Source organism: Castor canadensis, chromosome 13 (genome assembly GCF_047511655.1).
Source record: "Castor canadensis chromosome 13, mCasCan1.hap1v2, whole genome shotgun sequence".
Lineage (NCBI taxonomy): Eukaryota > Metazoa > Chordata > Mammalia > Rodentia > Castoridae > Castor > Castor canadensis.
Genome location: NC_133398.1, coordinates 57,697,877 through 57,722,303, shown reverse-complemented (window position 1 = coordinate 57,722,303; position 24,427 = coordinate 57,697,877). Strand labels below are relative to the sequence as shown.

The 24,427-nt window shown below is 37.1% G+C and overlaps 1 long non-coding RNA gene across 1 annotated transcript; it reads right to left on the bottom strand.

Annotated features, from left to right (window-relative positions):
* Positions 1-4,483: 4,483 nt before the first annotated feature.
* Positions 4,484-24,195, bottom strand: LOC141415649 (uncharacterized). The gene is made up of 3 exons (XR_012440633.1): positions 23,774-24,195; positions 6,175-6,365; positions 4,484-6,064 (listed from the first exon to the last, which is right to left on the bottom strand). It is a non-coding gene; the product is annotated as an uncharacterized lncRNA (long non-coding RNA).
* Between the last annotated feature and the right edge of the window lie 232 nt (positions 24,196-24,427).

Sequence of the window (24,427 nt, the reverse complement as noted above, 5' to 3'; positions counted from 1 at the left end):
GCTGAGTACTTTTTTTTAAGAAGGACTCATTAAATCCTTCTAAAACCTCTTGGTGTTTTGATTTCCATTTTTTATAATGAAAAGCCCAGGTTTAAAGAATAAATTTTCCAAAGTAGTAAATAACAAGATCAGGATTTAAACAGAACTCTGGCCAACCCAAATTGACGTGTTTACCTGCTATACCTCGCTGCCTTTCCAAGTACCTACCTAGTGCTAGAATGTTTGTTGATACATAGAAAAATATCATAAAAGTATCAATATGATGAGAGTCTATTATTAACTATCAATTCCATCTGAGATATTGATAAACCCCTTAACTACTGTCAGTTATAGCTCAGGACTGAGCTGTAATTTAAGATTCTCACTTTAACCTGATTCCTATATTTCTAGTCCTAAAATGAATTTAAGCCAAAAAGGTTTACCCAATCAAAAATGTTAGTAAATCTTTCATTACAGAAACAAGAATAAGTTTCCCTTAGATTATTGGTCAAAATCAACTGGCTGATTTTTCTGAAATAGTACAAATATAATAAGTGTCTAAGAATAGATTTGGATAAGTTGGGTTATGTCATTTGGTGATCATCTTTGACCAAAAAGTCCACATCCCTTCATGTTCTGTACTCATCCCTTGGAACTGGTCATTTTTTAACCAAAGAGGTGATATTGCAAATGTAAACATTAATATTGTCTCGGAAACTGAAGGTGGGGAAGGAATCAATATCATAAAACATTTCTCCATCAAAAGAATTTAATAGAAACTAACTCCAGACTGATTAACATGGAGAGGGGCCATTAAACTAACTTTGTTATAATGCCAGACCACTTCAGGTCAGCAGGTGCAAAGCAAGCACCCCTCAAGGCAAAACCTGAGGTCCATTATTTCCAAGATCAAGACACATATGCCTTGATAAGAGAAAAATATTCTCTCACCAACATGGTTAAATGGTCTAGTCTTAAGGAAAAATATGATGCTTACCCTTGAGAAAATGTTTAATAGCTTAGCTCATAAAGGAACAAGTACTTCACTGCTGGAAAGATTGACAGAAACTTGAATTAGTGTCAAGTTTACCATGGTTCATGGAGCCCAAGTCTGTCCTTTTTATCTATCCTGACCCTGTTTTGGGGGAACAGCAAGAAGCACAAAGTACTATAGTTACTCTTTTGTGCCAGATTCAGAAAGGGGCAAGACTTGGCACTATGAAAGAAGTGGCAATTTCCCTGGAGACTCTAGGGTTGTCAAAGAAAGAGACTTGAAAAGGGGATATGGGAGTATGAGTATGAACCTCAAGAGAGGAGAGTCTGGTTGGAAATGTAAGAAACCCCCACAGAGGGCCAGTTCTTTTTGAAAACCTAAGGCTCAGAGAGTCTTGCCCTGAGATGAAGAGAAGATTGACTTGACTGAACTTGAAATCTTTGTTTCTCCCATTTATAATACCTCTCTAAACATGTCCTAGCCTATGTGAAGAACTTTGCATGTGTTTGTGAATTCTGATGGATGAGACTTGGAGACTAACATAGCAAAGTTCCACCTAATTTCCTCCCAGAATTGAATGTACAAGGTCATTGTGTCCCTTCACTGGCTCAAAATCACAGTCATCAGTGATGACCTATATCCTGCAGTCTTGTTCTATAAAGAACAACCCAGGAGTATCATCAAGCCTAGTGAAAACAGCTTTTGCAAGAGCACCTCACTGACCTCTAGACTACATTCCCAAGAAACAAAATCCAGCTTTTAAAGGGCATTGCGTATTGTTATTGCCATAATCATTTCTGTCCCTATTTTCCATTGCACTAATTTGTGCTGATACTGGACTTACAAAGTTGTGAAAACCAGAAATGAGGATAAACTAATATCACTTCTTTCAATAAAAGGTGCTATAAGGCCCATTTACCCTTTGCCAAGAAGAAAATGACTTTCAGGAAGAAATTTTCCTGATTCCCTGAGATATTTTATTTAATTGTCTCATGTAAATTTGTGTGTGTGTGTGTGTGTGTTGTATGTGTGTGTGCACACACATGCTTTACAAAGGAAGGATATATGTGTGAAGAAGATTATTTAAATAAAGAAGACAATACTTTTTAGGTAGCTTATCTATACTAGTTGATTTAATAGTCAGTTCAACTAAGCATTAGTACATCAGTGTGAAACGTAAAATAAATAGGGCTCAGAAATATTAGATAGTGTGACCAAATTCATGTGACTGTTTCAGGCAAACCTAGGATTTGAACTAGGGTCTAAGTGCAAACTCCATGTTTTTCATGAATGCATGCTGAAAATTTTAAATATAAAATAACCCATGGAAGGTGGGCTCTCATGATATGTCTTTGGAGAGTTTTTCAGGAAACAGAAGAGAGCTTTGGAACTGGCTGAGGAGATAAAATGATTCTGACAGATACATAGTTCCACCACCTCCCTATAGATAAGAGTGCTCTACCTCCATAGTGAATATCTACAGTAAAAACATTTCACCTCACAGCCAGCTTTTCCTTTATGCAAAATATCCCTTACAAAAAGGATGCCAAGGGCTTTTGTAGGTGACCTGAAATAACTAACCCAGGACACATAAAGTCAGAAAACTCAAAGGACAGAGACAGGTATGCAGTGTCTAGGGCAATACTGTTGCCTGGTCCTTTCACCAGGCACTAAAGTGTCATACAGCCCTGAAGTTAACAATATCTAATTACTATCTACCAGGATTTCTGGGGATAATTAACACACAAATAATTGTTCAGATGTCAACAGCAAAGTGGTGAAAACAAGAAAGGATGGGAAACAAGAAAACAATGGGCAAGGTTTCTAAATTAAAGGTATTCTGGAGAAGGTGGGAATAAGTTGGCCAGGCAGAAATAGGGGTGTGGGGAGAAGACAGGGGGCACAGTGACATTTTATCTTCTTCCCAACACGTAACTTATCATGTCAGCAGAACCCTACCAATTAACCCCAGGACCTCTGGGCTGTTCACTGTCTGCCCTTCCCCAGGTTGAGCCCAGGGGGTTATTAAGGAAAAGTGATGGTTATAGGACAAGGCTCCAACACCAACCTGGAGGGCAGTTCAGGAGAATGTTTTCTCCAGTGGTTGCATGGAAAAATTTATTTTTTATTTTTTAGTAGGATATATTTGTTATACAGGGGGAATTCATAATGACAATTCCAGTTAGTCTTATATTGTACATTAGTTACATCAGGCCCATGGTCTCTCCCCCTCAACCCCCTCCTCGCCCCATTAAAGCAATTGAAAGAGGTTTCTTTGTTCTATTTCATAGAAGTATGAAGTCCATATACTGTCACTTTAATCTCCTTCATTCACCCTTCCCCTCACACTAGAACCACCACCCACACACAAACTATACGTATTTTTAAGTCCTATCTTCATTCAAAGGGGTGTTTCAGTGTATCCCCGCTGTGGGTATATTTTACTTTGGTTCATTTAGTCCCTTATATCACTCTCCCCCAACCCCCTTTTTCAACAGCTTTCAATACACATCCTTGTACCCTCCACCTTCACATCTTATGTTTTATGATATAACTGATGCTCTATAGCTCTCTTTTCCTTTCTCTCTTTCCCCAAGTTCCATAGAATAGTTCCACTGTTACAAACATGTTCTACATTTGAGTTTGTATATGATCATGCTTGTTTTGTGAATATGTTTATCTTTTGGAGATTTGTCCATGGAAAAATTACAGATTCCTAGAGTTTAATGTTCTAAAAAAATTCAAGAAGATTATGACATGTGCATGCCATGAAATGTTTTACCTGATTTCAAATCTCTAATTATGACATTACAGAGGCTAGTACATAGCAAGCAGATTCTAAAACAATTATCTTGAAGAGCACTTGTCCTCTTCTCTTTTGCTTTCCTGATGTCATACAGGAGGTGTACGTGCTTTCAAAGAGGAACTTGGCCTAGTCTTCCATTTATTCTAGTCACAAAATCACTCCATTTCTCAAACATACCTCAAAGCTTTCAAATCCTCAGCTTTGTGTACATGTTTCTTTCCATCAAGTGGTCAAATTTTGTCTCAAACCATCAGTATAACTACAGGAAATGCTGAGTAACAGCTCTTGGCTTAAACCTGTGACCCTAATCTAGGCCTTGGGTCCACCCAACATGAGAGTCAGATATCACTCAGAAAATGGTAATCAAATTGAATGAAGAATGCAGAAAATGACTTCAACTATTATTCTACTCTGTGGTGGGGAAAATAAGATGATTAAATTTGGGAATTGGATTTTCTCTGATAACCAGAGTCTAGGGATCATTTTCAAGCTGGCTTCTTGCATGTATATCAAATCTAGAAATGTGGTACTTCAGGTCTGCTCATTAATTTATATACAGGTTTGCTCATTAATTTATATATAAGCTTTACTAGGAAATTTATTATTTTGACCTATTACTTTATGACTTTAACATTTTTAAGCATAATATATGAGTAAAATGTACAACTGTGATATTACAAGTGAATATTATACTGAATGCCATACTCAAAAGTTTAAAATAACAACAGCTAATATTTATTTAGCACTAACCACATTCCAGATACCATTCTATATACTTCAAAAAGATTAATTCATTTATTCCTATTCATTTACTGAGTTCAGAGAGGTCAAATTCATTGCCCAAAGACATACACAGACATAATTTTGAGCCTAGTCTCAGAATTCTTATTCTTTTTTGTTTGTTGGTTTGAGTGTATGTACATGTGGTACTGGTGTTTGAACTCAGGGCCTTATACTTGTCTAGGCAGGTACTCTACACATAAGTCATGTTCCAGCCCTTTTTGCATTAGTTATTTTTCAAATAGGGTCTCACATTTATGTACAAGCTTGTCTGGACCTGTTTACATAGCTGGAATGACAGGCATGTGCCTCCACAACCAGCTATTGGTTGAGATGAGGTTCCACAATTTTTTTGCCCTGGCTGGCCTCATGTCATCATCCTCTCAATCTCTGCCTGCTGAGTAGCTAGGATTACAGGCATGAATCACTACCCAGACAGAATTCTTACTCGTAACACTACATGACTGAAGTCTGCATTTTTCAAATCCCTTGTCCTTAAACTATGATTAATTTTGCTTCTACAAAATAAAATTATACAACAAGGTATTACTAAGAAGAAGTACAGAGTTAGTAAGTTTAAGTTATTCATTCTTAAGTCACTTACATTTATCCACTCTCTACTAAGGTGGGGCAGTTCTGTGTTCGGTATATCAGAAATAAAAATGAATAAAACACAGTCTGGCTTCAAGAACTCAATCAAGTGGTGAAACTCTAAGAAGTTAAAGTTCTTAACCAATTGCTTCATTCTTCTTGCTTTCTTCTAACATCTCCTTGACTACCTCCTATAGCCCTCCTAATTTTAACATCACTCCAATTAACTGTGTCTATTAATATTGTTAGCAGTGCTGGAAAAAACAGACCTGAACAAAAAAAGAACCCAATTACTACTATACCATCAACTTCAAATGCAAATTTCCTTACAATCTGCCCCTATTTATATGCCAAGTACATTCAAGCTGGATTTGCACTGAGTGTTCTATTGGCAACACTTTGCAAGGTAGATACCATTAGCCATCATTTTCAAAGCAGGAAGCTCTGTGGAGCTCAGGTAAATGAGAAGGCTTTCCCATGTCACAAGTTTCAGAGCTAGGAGTGATCAGACTGTAACATTCAAAATCTTTCCATCAGGAAATTTTTATGTATTCAATCATTTCTCCTCTACTCCCATCTTGGTTTCATTTCTCCTGTACTCCCATCTTGGTTTTGCTTGAAATTTATGCTTCCTTTGTTTTTTTGAAAGACTGGCTGAGCAAACTCTATGATACCATATATATGACATTGACACAATTAACCAAGAAGGAAACTGGAATATTTCTTTTTGCCTGCCTTCCTGTTAAGGCTGGAGGGAAACTGAAGCAGCCAAATCTTTCCTTCTCTCATCTGAGGCCCAGATTGGCCTCCTTGGAGATTTCCAGAGCCAAATCCACTTCTCAAGAAAACAGGCAGCTTCCACCAAAATCTGAGTCCATTTTAAGAGCATGTGTCTCTGTCTTAGTCCATTCAGGCTGTTGAAACAAAATAACACAAATTGTATGGCTTATACACAACAGAAATTTGTTTCTCTCACTTGTAGAGGCTGGCAAGTCCAAATAATTAATGTCTGATGAGAGCTTACTTTCTGGTCCACAGATGATGTCTCCTGGCTGTATTCTCATGTGGTAGAAGGGAGAAACAATATCCTTTGGGCCTTTATTATAAGTGCACTGATTCCATTCATGAGGGCTCCAAACTCACAACTTAGTCACTTCTCCAAAGACTCCACATCTTTATAATGTCATCTTGGAATTAGTATTTCAACTTCTGAATCTGGGGAAGACACAAATATTCAGAGCATAATAATGTCTATGTGTATAATAAGGAAGGAATGGCTATGGCAATTCTTATGCTCTCACCATAGGGAATGGTCCCACATCCTCTCAGCACTTGAGCTCAAGATCCCTGCAGAAACCCAGGCTATCTCCCAACTGCCTCTCCTCCCTCTTCACAGGAAGTTCCATGTGGCTTTACTCTCTCCTTAGAGAGACTGAGGCCAGGGAAGATAGAGTGGGATCATCCTACTATACCCATTAGCCCTCTCAGGTACGATGATGTAGGCTAGCTCTCCTATTTGGGATGCTTCCTGCAAACTTCTGTGTCATTTCCTATTTCAGTATCTTTCATCTAAGCCTGGAATGCAGTCAGCAAATGCTATCCTTGTTCAAATTTTCCACTTAAATATAAAATGATTGAGTTATAAAACCCTCTTTCAGTCATATTCTTAATAGCATTTAGCTTAATAATATAGCTGAAAGCTTTGGAGGCTAGCCCTGGACATCCATAATGGATGACTGCCTATGAAAAGAAAAACAGGGTGTGCCACTTGTTGCAGGAAGAGTAATAGAAAAGTTATATCCTACTTTGAACTTGAATTCTGAACACTGAATTCTGGTTTTGACCATGGCCTGAGTCTCCTATTGTAGGACTGTGAATTTCACAGATGTATTGGCATACTACTTGTCTTCTTGAGGTTGTGCTTTTCCACATAAGCATGCATACATATACCCCTAACTTTTCTTAGAATGCATCATGAATGAATGAATGCATGTAATAATTAGTCTTAGCACTGCTCAAGTGCATGTGAGTGTGTCAGACACTTGAAATACATCATCTCAAAAAACCTACAGGATGACATAATTATCCTTATATTAAAAAAGAAGAATGTACCTGGGCAAGGTCAAATAACTGTCAATGTAAGAATCAAATGTACCCCAAATAAAAGTTGGGACTGGAATTTTAACTATAAGTCAGGGCTTTAGACATCCACAGTATACTGCCAGTAAAGCTGCAGACAAAATTACTTGCTCCAAGGGGAAAAGTACAAGGGAAAAAACTTTTCTTGAACACCTACTATAGTCAACATCTTACATGCTTCAAGAATTTCAAGTTTGCAAGATCAGTTGTTAATTGCAACCGGAGAGCTGATGCTCTTAATGTTTAAAACACATACAGGGCAAATTTGGGGTTTTCACTCATGATGAAGGATATTATAGCTAACTTCAAAGCTGACTTCAGGCTCAGGTAGTTTATTAGGCACATACTCTCTGTTTCTGTATTTCTTTTACCCTGATGTCTGGGATTTTACGCTATGATTCTGTCATATGAGACAGGCTTTGCCATATTTCCATTAAAATGGCTTATTTATGAATTTCTGAAGAGTATGCTTCATCTTCTCAATAACTCCAAATGTAGTGTCTGAAACCAAAATGTTTTCACCATATTTTCATTATTAGATTGTATGAATGTTGTCCAGTATTCTGTCAAATAATATACTATGGTTTTACATTTTTTAATTGTATAGTTTTCTTTCCTGAAGTTAACAATTTTGAGTGATTATTTATACAAATCTCTAGCAAAATTTCTCTTTATCAAAACTTTTGAAATAAACCCCTTAATCGACTTTATACATGATCACATGAGCTTTCATTAGATAATTTTTACTTCCTTTTTTAAAAACAGTTCTATGGAACCCCACCAGCACAGCAACTAAGAGATAGCATAGATAAATGGGACCTCATAAAACTAAAAAGCTTCTGCTCAAAAAAAGAAATGGTCTCTAAACTGAAAAGAACACACACAGAGTGGGAGAAAATATTTGCCAGCTACACATCAGACAAAGGACTGATAACCAGAATATACAGGGAACTTAAAAAACTAAATTCTCCCAAAACTAATGAACCAATAAAGAAATGGGCAAGTGAACTAAACAGAACTTTCTCAAAAGAAGAAATTCAAATGGCCAAAAAACATGAAAAAATGCTCACCATCTCTAGCAATAAAGGAAATGCAAATTAAAACCACACTAAGATTCCACCTCACCCCTGTTAGAATAGCCATCATTAGCAACACCACCAACAACAGGTGTTGGCGAGGATGCAGGGAAAAGGAACCCTCCTATACTGTTTGTGGGAATGTAAACTAGTACAACCACTCTGGAAAAAAATTTGGAGGCTACTTAAAAAGCTAAACAATGATCTACCATTTGATCCAGCAATACCACTCTTGGGGATATACCCAAAAGACTGTGACACAGGTTACTCCAGAGGCACCCGAACACCCATGTTTATTGCAGCACTATTCACAATAGCCAAGTTATGGAAACAGCCAAGATGCCCCACTACTGACGAGTGGATCAAGAAAATGTATCTATACACAATGGAATTTTATGCAGCCATGAAGAAGAACAAAATGTTATCATTTGCTGGTAAATGGATGGAATTGGAGAACATCATTGTGAGTGAGGTTAGCCTGGCACAAAAGACCAAAAATCGTATGTTCTCCCTCATATGTGGACATTAGATCAAGGGCAAACACAACAAGGGGATTGGACTTTGAGCACATGATAAAGCGAGAGCACACAAGGGTGGGGTGAGGATAGGTAAGACACCTAAAAAATTAGCTAGCATTTGTTGCCCTCAATTCAGAGAAACTAAAGCAGATACCTTAAAAGCAACTGAGGCTAATAGAAGAAGGGGACTAGAAACTAGAGAAAAGGTTAGATCAGAAGAATTAACCTAGAAGGTAACACACATGCACAGGAAATCAATGTGAGTCAACGCCCTGAATAGCTATCCTTATCTCAACTAACAAAAACCCTTGTTCCTTCCTATTATTGCTTATACTCTCTCTTCAACAAAATTAGAGATAAGGGCAAAATAGTTTCTGCCTGGTATTGAGGGGGTGAGGGGGAGAGGGAGGGGGAAGGGTTGGGTGGTAAGGGAGGGGGTAGGGGCAGGGGGGAGAAATGACCCAAGCATTGTATGCACATATGAATAATAAAAATAAATAAATAAAAATAAAAACAGTTCTAGGGACCCAGCGCCTCACACATGCAAGCACCACCACTGAACTACATCTCTGGGCCTGTCACTTCCTTTTTAAAATGTATATAATCCTACTTGGCTTTTCTGTGTACTTGCTTAAACCAATTTGCTTTGGCCTTTACATATTCACTTTTGTTTTCTTATAAGTTCCCATTAAAAATTTCCTTTTCTTCTCATCGGTATTGGATTCTCATTTTGTATCTTTGTCTTCCTTCGTTTACTCTTGTTTTATGGAAAACATCCCCAGTGGTTGAAAAAGAGTACAATAGAGTGAAATTTTTGAGAATTCCATAAGTGGAAATGTCTTTGGTCTACCAGTGTATTTAATTTGTAATTTTTATGAGCAGAAAATTTTTGATTGATGATCACTTCCAAAATTTAAAGGCATCATTATCCTCTATCTTCCAATAAAGCTGTAGGGAAGTCAGGTATGGTAAGACTGTAATCTCAGTTACTCAAGAGGTAGAGGCAGAGGAGGATCATGAGTTCAATGCCAGCCCTGGAAAAGTTAGCAAGATAAATAAAAATCAAAGCATTTGGGCTGGGGATGCAGTTCAAGTGATAGAACACAGCCCTGTATAGAATCCCCAGTGTAAAAAGAAAAGGTTGTAGGGAAGTCCACTAAAGTTCTCACAGCATTCTGAAAACTGCTTTTTTTTTCATTTTTCTTTCATTATCCATATGTGCATACAAGGCTTGGTTCATTTCTCCCCCCTGCCCCCACCCCCTCCCTTACCACCCACTCTGCCCCTCCCTCTCCCCCCCCTCAATACCCAGCAGAAACTATTTTGCCCTTATCTCTAATTTTGTTGTAGAGAGAGTATAAGCAATAATAGGAAGGAACAAGAGTTTTTGCTAGTTGAGATAAGGATAGCTATACAGGGCATTGACTCACATTGATTTCCTGTGCGTGGGTGTTACCTTCTAGGTTAATTCTTTTTGATCTAACCTTTTCTCTAGTACCTGTTCCCCTTTTCCTATTGGCCTCAGTTGCTTTAAGGTATCTGCTTTAGTTTCTCTGTGTTAAGGGCAACAAATGCTAGCTAATTTTTTAGGTGTCTTACCTATCCTCACCCCACCCTTGTGTGCTCTCGCTTTATCATGTACTCATAGTCCAATCCCCTTGTTGTGTTTGCCCTTGATCTAATGTCCACATATGAGGGAGAACATACGATTTTTGGTCTTTTGGGCCAGGCTAACCTCACTCAGAATGATGTTCTCCAATTCCATCCATTTACCAGCGAATGATAACATTTCGTTCTTCTTCATGACTGCATAAAATTCCATTGTGTATAGATACCACATTTTCTTAATCCATTCATCAGTGCTGGGGCATCTTGGCTGTTTCCATAACTTGGCTATTGTGAAAAGTGCCGCAATAAACATGGATGTGCAGGTGCCTCTGGAGTAACAGTCTTTTGGGTATATCCCCAAGAGTGGTATTGCTGGATCAAATGGCAGATCGATGTCCAGCTTTTTAAGTAGCCGCCAAATTTTTTTCCAGAGTGGTTGTACTAGTCTACATTCCCACCAACAGTGTAAGAGGGTTCCTTTTTCCCCACATCCTCGCCAACACCTGTTGTTGGTGGTGTTGCTGATGATGGCTATTCTAACAGGGGTGAGGTGGAATCTTAGCGTGGTTTTAATTTGCATTTCCTTTATTGCTAGAGATGGTGAGCATTTTTTCATGTGTTTTCTGGCCATTTGAATTTCTTCTTTTGAGAAAGTTCTGTTTAGTTCACTTGCCCATTTCTTTATTGGTTCATTAGTTTTGGGAGAATTTAGTTTTTTAAGTTCCCTGTATATTCTGGTTATCAGTCCTTTGTCTGATGTATAGTTGGCAAACATTTTCTCCCACTCTGTGGGTGTTCTCTTCAGTTTAGAGACCATTTCTTTTGATGAACAGAAGCTTTTTAGTTTTATGAGGTCCCATTTATCTATGCTATCTCTTAGTTGCTGTGCTGCTGGGGTTTCATTGAGAAAGTTCTTACCTATACCTACTAACTCCAGAGTATTTCCTACTCTTTCTTGTATCAACTTAAGAGTTTGTGGTCTGATATTAAGATCCTTGATCCATTTTGAGTTAATATTGGTATAGGGTGATATACATGGATCTAGTTTCAGTTTTTTGCAGACTGCTAACCAGTTTTCCCAGCAGTTTTTGTTGAAGAGGCTGCTATTTCTCCATCGTATATTTTTAGCTCCTTTGTCAAAGATAAGTTGCTTATAGTTGTGTGGCTTCATATCTGGATCCTCTATTCTGTTCCACTGGTCTTCATGTCTGTTTTTGTGCCAGTACCATGCTGTTTTTATTGTTACTGCTTTGTAATATAGTTTGAAGTCAGGTATTGTGATGCCTCCTGTATTGTTCTTTTGACTAAGTATTGCCTTGGCTATTCGTGGCCTCTTGTGCTTCCATATAAATTTAACAGTAGGTTTTTCAATCTCTTTAATGAATGTCATTGGAATTTTGATGGGAATTGCATTAAACATGTAGATTACTTTTGGGAGTATCGACATTTTTACTATGTTGATTCTACCAATCCATGAGCATGGGAGATCTCTCCACTTTCTATAGTCTTCCTCAATCTCTTTCTTCAGAAGTGTATAGTTTTCCTTGTAGAGGTCTTTCACATCTTTTGTTAGGTTTACACCTAGGTATTTGATTTTTTTTGAGGCTATTGTAAATGGAATTGTCTTCATACATTCTTTTTCAGTTTGCTCATTGTTAGTGTATAGAAATGCTAATTGAAAACTGATTTTTTTAAATGTGTGAATCTGCTTTTCTTTTCTATTCTTTGGAAAATTGTAAAACTGTTTCCATTCCAAATCTGTCTTGGTATGGGTAATCAGTGGACCTTTTCATGCTAAATCTCTAGTTTTATTATTTTTCATATTTTTCTGAACTTTTTCCATAATTTCTACTAAGGTTATCTTCTAATTTCCTTATTTCTCTTTTTTGCTCATCTATTTGTTTTATTTTTAGATTACCCAAATATTTTAATGATTTTAAAATTTTTTTAGTGTATTATACTTTAATTTCCAAGAGTTCTATTTTATTCTCAGAATATGCTTTTGTTAAACATTCTGCCCCAGATTTCAGATACCTTCTAGTTTTCTCAACAATACACTTGCAGTTCTTTTTCTTCCTTTGTTAGGGAGATTGTTTAAACAAGAAGTTAGATCTTCAAAATTTTGAAGTCACTATCTTTTCATTGTAGGCACAAAAAGAATATCACATTTTCCTATTTCCATATGATCTAATTTTCCTATCTGTGATTACATAGAGCCTTACAAAATGCCTATGAAGAAAAGAGAGACCTATTTTGTTGCCATGGAAATTTAAAGTGATTTTATTTTGTTGCTCTGACAGTCAACATCAGGTGTCTTGAACTCCATTGTAAGAGACTTTACCTTAATTAGATAAATCTTTTCTAAAGATTATTCACCAAATAATCTCAAATAAATTTTGACGTCTCATCTTAGATCCATTGAATCAGGATCCCTTAGGGTAAGAGCAAGTTTCCCAGATAACCACAAGGGCCAAAATGACAAACTACTGCATAGAATTGTTGTGCCCTTAATCCTTCTCAGGTGATAGTGACTAAAGCTTTCTTATCTGTTTCTCACTGCACTATTCCCTCCAGATTAGCTTGTTTGCAATTTGGAACAGAAGGAAAGTATTGCAGCTATGTCAAGGGTCTATTGCATCATTTTGTTATTGGATCTACCCATAAAACCACACCAGCCTCCTTTGCCTTACATTCTATTTGTCATGGACTAAGAATAAAGGCCTTTATCTGGTATGACTACATTGTATTTTTCCTTATTCAGACTTATATGCTACCATTGTTTTCCTTTGTATCCACATTTTCCCAAAACAAATGAAGAACATATATTTTGTATGCCAATCACAGTGATCTTCCTCCCTTTCCTCCACCAGGACCCATAACTCCTTGTCCTTCCACATATATTGCAACAAAAAATGCTATTATTATGCTATATCTCTCTACAAAGTCCTGAATAATATGTAGGATAGAGCAGGGAAAGGAGACCCAAAGGAACACAGGACTCATTTTTTGCTTGTTATTATTCTTCAGCTCCATCCCTACCTTTCCAGCTATGTCCATATAATTGTAATGTGACACCAAAATGTTCTTCCTCCTTTATTCTCATCACAGTCACTTGGAATTATAGTCCTTAAGAGAAAACACTCTCACAATAGTTCTTAAGGTGACTAACACTAATACAACTGTAGTATAGTCATTTTATTCCTTCATCATGATTGCTGAGAAAATTAAGACATTCATTTATTAATCTAAACTTGAAATTCCATTACAAATAAAATGTGTTGGTAGAATTAATTATTGAGAATCAAATTCTTACTTACAACAACTAAATGAAAACTAAGTACTTTATGGCAAACATATCTGTCCTGTATCTCTTCTCATTGTAAACACAATTCAGTGTACATGGACCCTAATGCATGCTGTTTATCCACTTACCAGGCAAAATTCCAAGGACTTGAAGTCACAGTTGTCATCATATGATACCCAACAAAATTACACTTCCCTTTACCACACATAACACTGGATGAAGATGGACAATAGGCTGGGCTTAGAAATAAAAGGGGACAATATCATATTGTAAGGAGCTTGACACAGAAGAGGGTTGACATGAAATGACACTTTTAATGACCAATTTAGAGCCAATGAAAATACCACATAGCATTTGTAAAACCATAGCCTCTTGAAAAGCCTTCTAATCAAATTGTCTAGAGTATCTATGTGTGCATAATTGTTTCTTCTCAGAAATGTAGGTCAGTCCTCTCTGTGCTTATACTCAGATATCACACCACACAGTAACACACAGGCCTGAGGGCAGCCAAAACCAAACATGCAGTTCTCTTTGTGGGTCATATTCCAACACAAAGAAGCTTTGGGAACATATCTGAACATTCTTGCCCCTGAGAACAGAGATAGTAGGAGGACATGGTTATATTAACTGGAGGGCACATACAGAAATATCCCAGGAGCCCAAAGGAGTAACAGAGACTATCTAGGAGACCCTTGAAGGTCAAGGTCTCAATGAGAGTGGAGTTAATGTAGAAGACAGTGAAGTGCTAAGAATTAAGTCCACATTTGGACCATGAGCTTGTACAGAAAGATAAAGAATTATTAAGAAGTGAGCACCAGAATTAGTTTGTCCACTTGATTTTACAATGTCCACTGTAAGTGTGGCATAAGTAAATAATAAATTATAAATAATTAATAAAAGCTAGTTCAGTATCAGACAGGTGCAAATGCTTGACAACATATAAAATTCTTCTAGCCAAACACCAGATGTCACATGGGAGTTTGAGTGAGAGCTACTATTTAGACAACATTGTGCATATTCAAGGTGGTATGACCATAGACCAGAGAACTAGTATTTAGAACCTCACAAGGGCTTATGAGACTCAATCAATGTTACTATTTGCATACCCAAACTCCCAAATTAATAAATTAAGTAGATTACATATGTTCGTATTTTTTAATATCATTTTATATTTTATAACATAAAAAGCTATAAGATGCATACAGGAATTTAGTTTGTAGTATTTTATAGCACTCCACTTGATCCTTACTTCCAGGTAGTCTGGGCAGGGACTGATAGTTCCATATTGCTGATGACAAAATTGAGGCCCAGGAAAGCTAAAGGAATGATCTGAGATCTGATAGCTGACAGCAAAGACTCCAGCCTATTTTTTTATCTCAAAACTAAAGTGTGTTCTTCAATCAATAGAGAAAAATGTGCTTTGAAATAATTAAAAATTCCCCATGCCTTTCTTTACTTACATCTCTGCCCCACCTTCTTTCATACAAAAGTAATCATTAACTATTTGTTAACTTAAGTATCTAAGGCTAGAATAGACCATCACTCACCCAAATGCAGCATTAAAGTCATTTGCAGAAATGACCAATGTTATTCGTCACTGTAAGAGAGGACATTGGCTGAGTCCTCCCCTCTTACTACACACTGTGTTAAATTCTGTGATAGGTGGACCCTCAGAATACATAATGCATTTGAAAATCCCCCATCATGAATTCCAAGCCTCGTATTCTGACTGCATTATACCAAAGCAACTATGGAGCCCGACCTCCCTTAATGTGAAATCCCCGCTCAATCCACCTCCAGCAGAATGTGGCCTTTGGGTGCCCTGCCTGAAATAAAAAGAGTTGGACCGTCACACTGGCCTTGTCTGGCGCCCCAGAAACCAAAGCTGCTCCTCCCCCAGTGATTCCGTGTGCAGTGCTGAGAGCATGAATCTTGGATGCTGTTTCAGAAGGAACCATGAGCCATTTATTCTTAGTCTCAAATTGGCAGGCTTTACATTTTGGAGAATTTTTAATAGGACTAGCAGAGGAACCAGCATTAGGGATTATTTTCTCAGTGTGGGGTTAGATGTGTAATGCATATGTTTGCCCTGAGGATCCTAAGCCACATTCTATAAAACTTTGTTAAAATGCCTTTCTCCTCAACTATTAACATTTTCCTGTACATATTGTTCATTTGTAATAGCCCCAGCCAAAAGTTTGTGAAGCTATGTTCCCCCACAGACCAGTATATCTGTGGCAATTAATTAGCAAAACCAATATCAAAGATATGAAATTCCAAAGTCTTGTTACTCAGTTTGGCTGAAAGTCTGTTTTTCTAATTATTGACTACTTTCTGCTACTTTAAGTCCACCACCTAAGTTCTTGGACAGAGCGAGCTTCTGGGAGCTGGGGAAGTCTCCAATGGCAACAGCGGTCCACACTGAATGGTGGAGTGGGAGGAAGGGACTGCAGCTGTCGGAATCACAGAGGATTTGAGAGGAAGTAAGAGGAAGAAAAAGGAGATTTGTAGGACAGACTTACAGAGGAAAAAGACTAATACCTTTTGACAAAATTTCAGTGATGTGCAATCCTCTGAAATTACGGATACATTTAAACACTCTTAAAAGGAACACATTCTTAAAAGGCTAATAGCAAGAGGATAATGATTTAGACTCATCTGAGAAAAAACATTTAAAAATGGACAAGATTGCAAAGTTGATCCTCTTAGAGGAAGGGGGAAGGTCAAAAGGTAAAGGAGGGTGCATATGATCAGTGCACTTTATATACTTATATGAATGTAGAACAATGAAACCTGTTGAAATCACTTTAAGCAGGAGGGAGGGGGATTAGGGAGAATGATGGTGGGGGTGAACCTAATCAAGGTACATCATAAGTGTATATGGAAATGTCACAATGAAACTCCCCTGTATAATATATGCTAATAAAAATGATAAATAAAAATTTATTTACATACCATACATATCATATATATACATATATATACATATATAGTGTTCTTATGTTCTTGATTGCTCAGATTTATTTCTGAATTCTCAGAGTTAAGTTTTTATGTCTTAATTGATAGAGATTAGGCATATTGTATTCTGATTACTTCTGGTATCCACAAATGACATTGATTATCTGATAATTTATATATGGCAATACAGATATACAGATACATATATCTGTATTTACATAAACAAATACAGATATATAATATTCAATATGCATGTACCATGCAAATACATGCACATAGTCTCTCCTATTTTCCTCCGGTTATAATAGTTTCTATCAGAGTAAAGAACAGGGATGGTCAGTAATGTTCCTTGAGCATAAACCATGCAGCAGGCCCTGGGCTGTGTGCTCTGTATTAACTTTATAACAACTAAGAAAGAAGAATGATTACTGTAGGTGACATGTGAGAACACTGAAGCCCAGAGAAGTTGTATAACTTGACTATGTCAAATTCCTAGTCTCTGTCTAGAATAAAACCCAGGCACTTTCTCCAAAAACACATTTCTTAGAAAAACAATTGCACAGCACACATATGCAGGCAGAGTTTACTTTTAAAATTGAAGTTCTCCTCTTAATCCCTTATTGAGAATATTGATTTTTTAACTCTAAGACCAGTCTCTGAGTGTGTACAAAATTATTATTGTCATTCATCATTTTTATACCTGTTTAATGGGAGAGGCTGTTCCTTAGCAACAGCCAGCTATATGTCAGGGGCTTTAAAATTAAGCAGAACTTTTTAAGGTATGAGAGGCAATAAAGAAGGGGAAGGAAGGACAGAAAAAGACACAATCTGAACAAGAAGAGTCAGGGACCAATGCCATGGAATTTTTTATGTTCAGGGTAATTTTCTGGGAATCCATCTCACTCTTCAGTGTTTAGTGATGTTCTCAGTACACATTAACTCCTTGCTAAACAGGGCCTCAAGCCCCAGAGCCTTCCTAAACTCACAGTTGTACTGTATATAACTCTACCACAGCCAGCTCTCCGATAGTCCAATCACTGAATCTGTGAAGATAATCAGCAAGGGCTTAAAGGCTCATCCTTTCTCTGCCTCACTCTCAGATGACTTTGTTAGCTTTCAGTAGAACCTGAACGTTTTACTCAAGAAAAATGACTCAATTGGAACTTATTTTAAACATCCTGCTAGAAGTTTTGTCATCATTTTCATTTTAAATATTTTCCAAATTTTAAATATCCTCACACAACGAGTAAGATTTTGCAGTGCTCTGTTATGGGTTTGGTGTGTTTATTTAATATTTGTTGCTATTGACCACCATTTTTACTGACATGTATTTGTTTTTGTTTGTTTGTGAGATGATAGCTGAGTGGCTTATTGAGTTGTCTCAGCTTAGTGGGGTAAATACACAAAGCAGTTTTATTTTTCTCGAATCACTCCCCTTGTGCTAGGTCAAATCTCCCTATGCGATGGACAGCTTACTGAATCAGAACTTGGGCAGATTTCAAAATCTCTCAGGCACTTTCAGTTATTAAAGTTGTAATTTTCCATGTTTGGTTGTTAGTTTTGAGCCACTTTAAGACTTCTTTTTCTAGACCATTGAAACATACTGATTTGTCCACCACAGCCCAGGTTAGTAGCTTCAGTGACTTGATAGGAGATAGGGCAAAGTTTGTTTTTCTACTCTTCTCACTCAGCCTTAACCTTGTTGGTCCACAGGTCCCCACTTGTGAATGGTCTGCTCTAGTATTCATTCCTTACTCTCCATTTTCAAGGTCTCCTTTTGTTGACATCCTCTTGGCTTTGGTCATCTCTGTTTTTAGGCTGTTGTAAATCTCTGCATGCAGACATCCAACAGCTCTAGCTCAATCTACTCTGAATCTCCTTGGCTCTGGTCCCCATCAAGACACTACACAACTGGTTTGTTTTTGACACTTCAATGGTTTTTAGTGTATTCACTCTATTGTACAATCATCACCAGCCTATATATAAGTACACACACATATATATGTTTTTTAAAAAAGCTTAATATCATAAACTGTTTTAAAATATTATTTATCAAAGTTAGAAGGTAACAGCAGGAAAATATTATAAGGAGAACAAAAGCACATTCTCCAGTTGGTGCTGAATTGTGCTGCCCAATAAAGTCTTTGGGTTTGAGATTTGCTCTCTGCTGAGGAGAGAAGTCATGACACTTTGCATTGATGTTGAGGACATACTTAAGCTTATCAAGATTTTCTCTTTTCTCATGAACTAGCAAAATGATTGAAGGTAAAAGAAAAATTCAAACATGTGATTTGATGGTGTTAGTCAATGTCAAGTCCACTTCAAAATCAGATGGTGTGTTGTATACTTTGTGAGACGTGGTACTAGTTATTTCCTGCTGCGTGTAGATCTGGACATCATTTTGCAAGGATTCCTGTGCCCTTTAATTTTCTTTGATTCCTTTTGTGCCTGATTGTTTCAGTGACACCACTTCAGCCACAGCAAATGGTATGTGGAGAAACACCAGGAACCCAGCTGATAAGCAGAACCGAGGCCCTGACATGTAGCCCTAGTCAAGTTCCCAGCATTTTCAGCCATTCCACTCTCCTCAGCCAAGATCCAGTCATTATGGAACAGAGGCTAGGGACCAGCTATACCATCCCTGAATTACTGACCTACAAAATTGTAAGTATGCTAAAATGGTTAATGCTTTTTGGCACTAGATTTTGGGGGTGATTTGTTACATAAAAGTAGATATTAGAAATACAAAATCATAGGGTAACAATTTACCCAGAACCGCCTAATACATACCTGTTGTCACAAAACAATTACAAATACTGATAGTTTCACTCTGTCATCTCAATTAGTATAACAATTATATGTCCATCATCCTAATATACCAAGTTCTGTACTTGAATTGTGGTCTTACTAAACTGCGTTGTCTTATTTGTTATCTCAAACTCTGCATAACAGGGAACCAAATATTGGCAGCTTCTGAATTTGAAACAGAACTTGTAACTCAACACACATATTGCTCTCAAGAATTGTGTCCTCTGTATATGAAGATAATAAAAACTATTCTTCCTCAAAAAAAAAAAGAATTCAGAATTCTTTAAGAAGAGAGATGTTTAAAAGATACAGTCAGCCTGCTCGTTCAATATCAGCAGACTCAACAAACTATGGATCAAAAAGATTTGAAAATATACAGATATACATATAGAGAGACTATTTTCTTGTCATCATTCTCTCAACAGTAGAGTTTAACAACAATTGGCATAGCATTTACATCGCATTGGTAATCTAGAGATGATCTAAAGCATATGAGAAGATTTGTGGGTTATATATGCACATACTAAGCTAATGTAGAGGGGACATCCACAGAGTTTGGTATCCACAAGGGGGATCCTAGAACCAATGTCCTGAAGATACCAAGGGATAGCTAACTATTTAAGAGAAAACTTCTCAACTGCTGAAACTGAAAAGTCTACAGACAAGAATTATGTTTACATTGGGGCATCTGATAATAGAATAAACAGTTGTAAAGAGGAGTCAGATTTTTTTTTTGCTACATTCACATCATCAGTTCCACACCTAACTAAAAGTATACAAGTCTCTAACCACTAGCCACCAGATTAAAAAGCAAAGTAAATGTTTAATGACGATGAAGGACAATACTGTTCTTGTTTAATAATAGCTATTACTTCTTTAATACACCCATATTTCAAGCACAACTGCATACAATATTTCATTTAACCCTCACAACAGCCCTATGATGTAGATATTATTATCCTCCTATTTTATGGATGAGAAAACTGAGGGTTAAAGAAGTTGAGAAAACTGCACAATCAGTGCCAGGATTCCTACCAAGGCAATCAGATTCTAGAACCTGTACTTTCAGCTATTAGTATTTAAGGTCTCTCTATTTTGAAACACAACATAGGAAAATGAATTTTTAAGCATCTAAAAGATGACAGGACTCTAGATTTTATATATATATAATTTTGTGAAGAAAGTGAATCTATGTTTCCTGATTAAGCTATTGCCTTTATTACTTTATAGTAATAAATAGTAATAATGTATTCCATCCATATCTCTTGTGACACAACACTCAATACAAACATCACTTTTGTGTCTTATAATAACAAAGATAGAAACAAAGGCTTAGGAAATTGAATATGTGAAAAGAAGATATTCAAACATACAAATTGTTTTAAGTATGGATACTTCAGAGGAAGAAGGCAAGGCTATAATAACTGGAAAAAGGACTATTAGTAATTTACAGGAAGAAACACAGCATCAGTGTCTTTCCTCATTTGGGAGAAAGAGTTCATCTTGAACCCAAATCTGAGCATGACTCTACCCAATGAAAGGGACCAAATACACATTTTCTTTCATGGGTACAACTTGGAACAGGGTTTCTTTTGGAAGAAAACAGAGCACTTTTGCATAAGAGAGAGACAAATAACTTCAGGCTGCATAGTTAGGAAAAGAAGCCAGACATGTTGCAGAGTAATACAGTTGAAGAATAATAGCTGTTATTAAATCAGGAACCTTCTATGGCCTGGTGCAATTCTAAATGCTTGAGGTACAATAACTCTTTTAACCATCCTGGGTATTAAGGATGGTTTTTATCTCAATGGCATAGATTAAGAAACTGAGACCTAGAAAAAGTAAATTTCCCAACATCACAGAGCTGGCTTTTGGCTCTAAATAGTCTGGGCTCATAATCACATTTTACTCTTTGTCAGGAAAATATTTATCTATTTTCAGTGAAATTTTAACAAAATATGAAATCTCAGCAGACATAAGCAGAAAGAAAAAAATAGGTAAAGTACTTTGATGTTCAACAGATCCTAAATAAACAAAGAAGAGAAAAAGGGAGAAAGAACAAAGAAAAAAGCTAGCCTTCTACTTCATGTAAGTTAAACAAAAAACTCCAGTTCATAGGTCATAATGCATAAATCAGGTACAGGGGCTAGCAGACTAGAAGACAGTATCAGGATCTCATAGAATGAAAATTGCAGGACACATGTAGGATCATGCTTAAGTCAACCGTATTTTGTGTCATCTATAAGATGGATTCTGTTACCCTATATAAATCCTTTTGCTGGCCAGGTGTGGTGGTGTATACTCATAACCACAGCTACTCAGGAGGCAGCTATTAGGAGAATAACATTTTGAGACAAGCCTGGGAAAAAGTTAACAAGGCCTCAATCTCAATAAACAATCCAGTGTGGTGGTGTATGTCTGTGGTCCTAGCTGTACAGACACAGGTAAGAGGATTGCAACTCTATCTAAAAAATAACTAAAGCAAAAAGGGTAGGAGGGTATAGCTCAAGTGGTAGAATACCTGCCTAGCAAGTAAGAGACCCTGAGTCAACCCTGGTACCTCCAAAAAAATTCTTGTTTTTTAAAGAAACTGGTGAGTTCCAATTCTATTATTTACAGAGATAATATTTGAACTGGGCAGACCCTTATAGCTACTGACAGTCAAACATGAAGAGTATGAGTGTACAGCCATTAGCAAGTGTGGACAAGGCTCATTTCTGCCTCTGGTTGTGCTCCTTCTTTCAGAAAGTAACTCAGAAAGCTCTCTAAGTTAGAATAGCTCCAAGCTTAGTACAAGCCTATGATTTAGTATGGTCTGCTTCTAAATTTGGATGAATAAACAGTATCAAAGACTTGAGGGGAAGAGAAATCATTTTATTCATTGTAGTGATAGATATGATAATTAAGTTGTAAGGAATTCAGAGGTGCCAGAACTATCCAAATCATACACAAAGATTAAACAGAGCCTGAAAAGAAGCGAAACATAAAAAAGAATCAGGCTTTCTAAACAGAACAGAAGGCTACAGAGAAACAGTCTTCATATGTGAGAACAAACATAGACATAAACTGGTGACATGCAACTTCAGGATGAATTCCTCACTCCAGGTTTTGGAAAGCACTGAAAAGCAGTGACTTTGTATTTTTAATCTTTTATAGAAAAGTGTACATAGGCCTGGGGTGATTTTAACAAAGTCTTTCTTTGAGACTGGGACTTGATTACTTGGCATTTCAGGGTCTTACAGATGCTGGCCACGATCAAGTAGAACTCTTATAAGGCCACAGCACATGTTGGCAGACGCTCTGACTATGTGTGCTGCTGATCTGTACTTCCATGGCCATTATCACAACTCCAAATGATGCCAAGAGCAAATGTTGGTTTTTATTGTTTTTTGGTTTTGTTTTTTTTCTGTTGGTGGTGGTTTGGAGTCTTGTGCCCTATAAATGAAAACTAGACTTAATTTGAATTTTTATTTAGGAAAGAAAAAGTTGGCGCTTCAGGGAAAAGGTTTCTAAGGACCTCCTTCAATACTATATAGCAAAAGCACAGAACATGCCATATGAACCTCGCTGGGGAAATTTAAATAAGGAGCTTTAGAAACATACCGTGATTTGGCAACAGCATGATTTGAATGTGGTCGTGGAGGTCTCGCTAGCAACATATGCTTTTACTAAGCTACACTATTCATTTCTCTTGCAGTCTGAGCTTTTAAAATGTTACTTTATATTTTCTACGATTATCGTTCTGAACCAAATCCAAAGTAGTTAACTTTGAATAAAACTATCCTATTATGAAATTAGAGCTCATCCTGGGAAAGAGAAAGGAGGAATGATGTCTAAATGTGACCCCTCTCTTTTGCTCCACCCCCTCCAAATATACAGAAACTAAAGCAGGGAGGAGGGAATGGGGAAAAAGTCTGCTTATGATTATAAACTGAACTTTGGACCACTCCTATTGTTCCTGCCAAAGATTTTTGAATGCTAATGTAAAAAGATATATATATATATATATAAAATCAGATCTGCTAAGGTATTTTAAGAGTCTACTGTAAAGAACCAAGCTTTTTTTCTTGCTTCATTGTTAAAGATAATGTGCCTTTTGAACAAAAATGCTTTCAAGATGTAACCATATTTTGAAATCAGTATCAGAATACATCCTTTGCAAGTCTGGAATTTGGAAACAAAGACCTCGCTTTAATCTGTTTTTCTTCTTACCTGATGAGCAGGGTGACAGTGCTGCTGGAGGAGGTTTAGACATGTCCCCAGTCTCATTTGCTTTTCTTCCTCTTTCTTCATCATGTGGGCCCTGACAACCTTTCTTTCTGAAGCTATATAAATTACCCAGAGTTAAGACTATCAGCCCTTGTACCAGCTCCAAAACAAGCCAAGACAAGAAAGAATCCTCTGGTTGATCGACAGACTTCCAGTATTTCTGCTAAACCAGTAGAGCTGGGAAGTCTCTGGGCTTTCTTCTGCACTGAAATAACAACAGAGCTTGTAGCCTCGGCTGGCTTTCATTTCTTTCCCTTTTACATAGCTAAAGGGATATTTCCAATCATGTCTAAAGGAAAAACAAGCCAAGTTTTTTCATTATTAATTCCCACTGTGGTTCACAAATGCTTTTAATCTTGTATTATCATCTCCCTCGAAAGTCAGACCCAAGAGACTTCTGCATGGCAAGGCCTCAAGTGGCTTTGCCAGTGTAGATGGTTCAAACATCAATGTGTTGACCCTTTTCTGCTGAGAACTAGGTCAGCAAAATAATTAGTGGTTTTGTAACCTGGTTGGAGGATAAAAATCCACAAAAACACAATGACATGAGGGGTTTGAAAGCTTCTAGACAACTCAGCAGACAATAAGATGGCAATA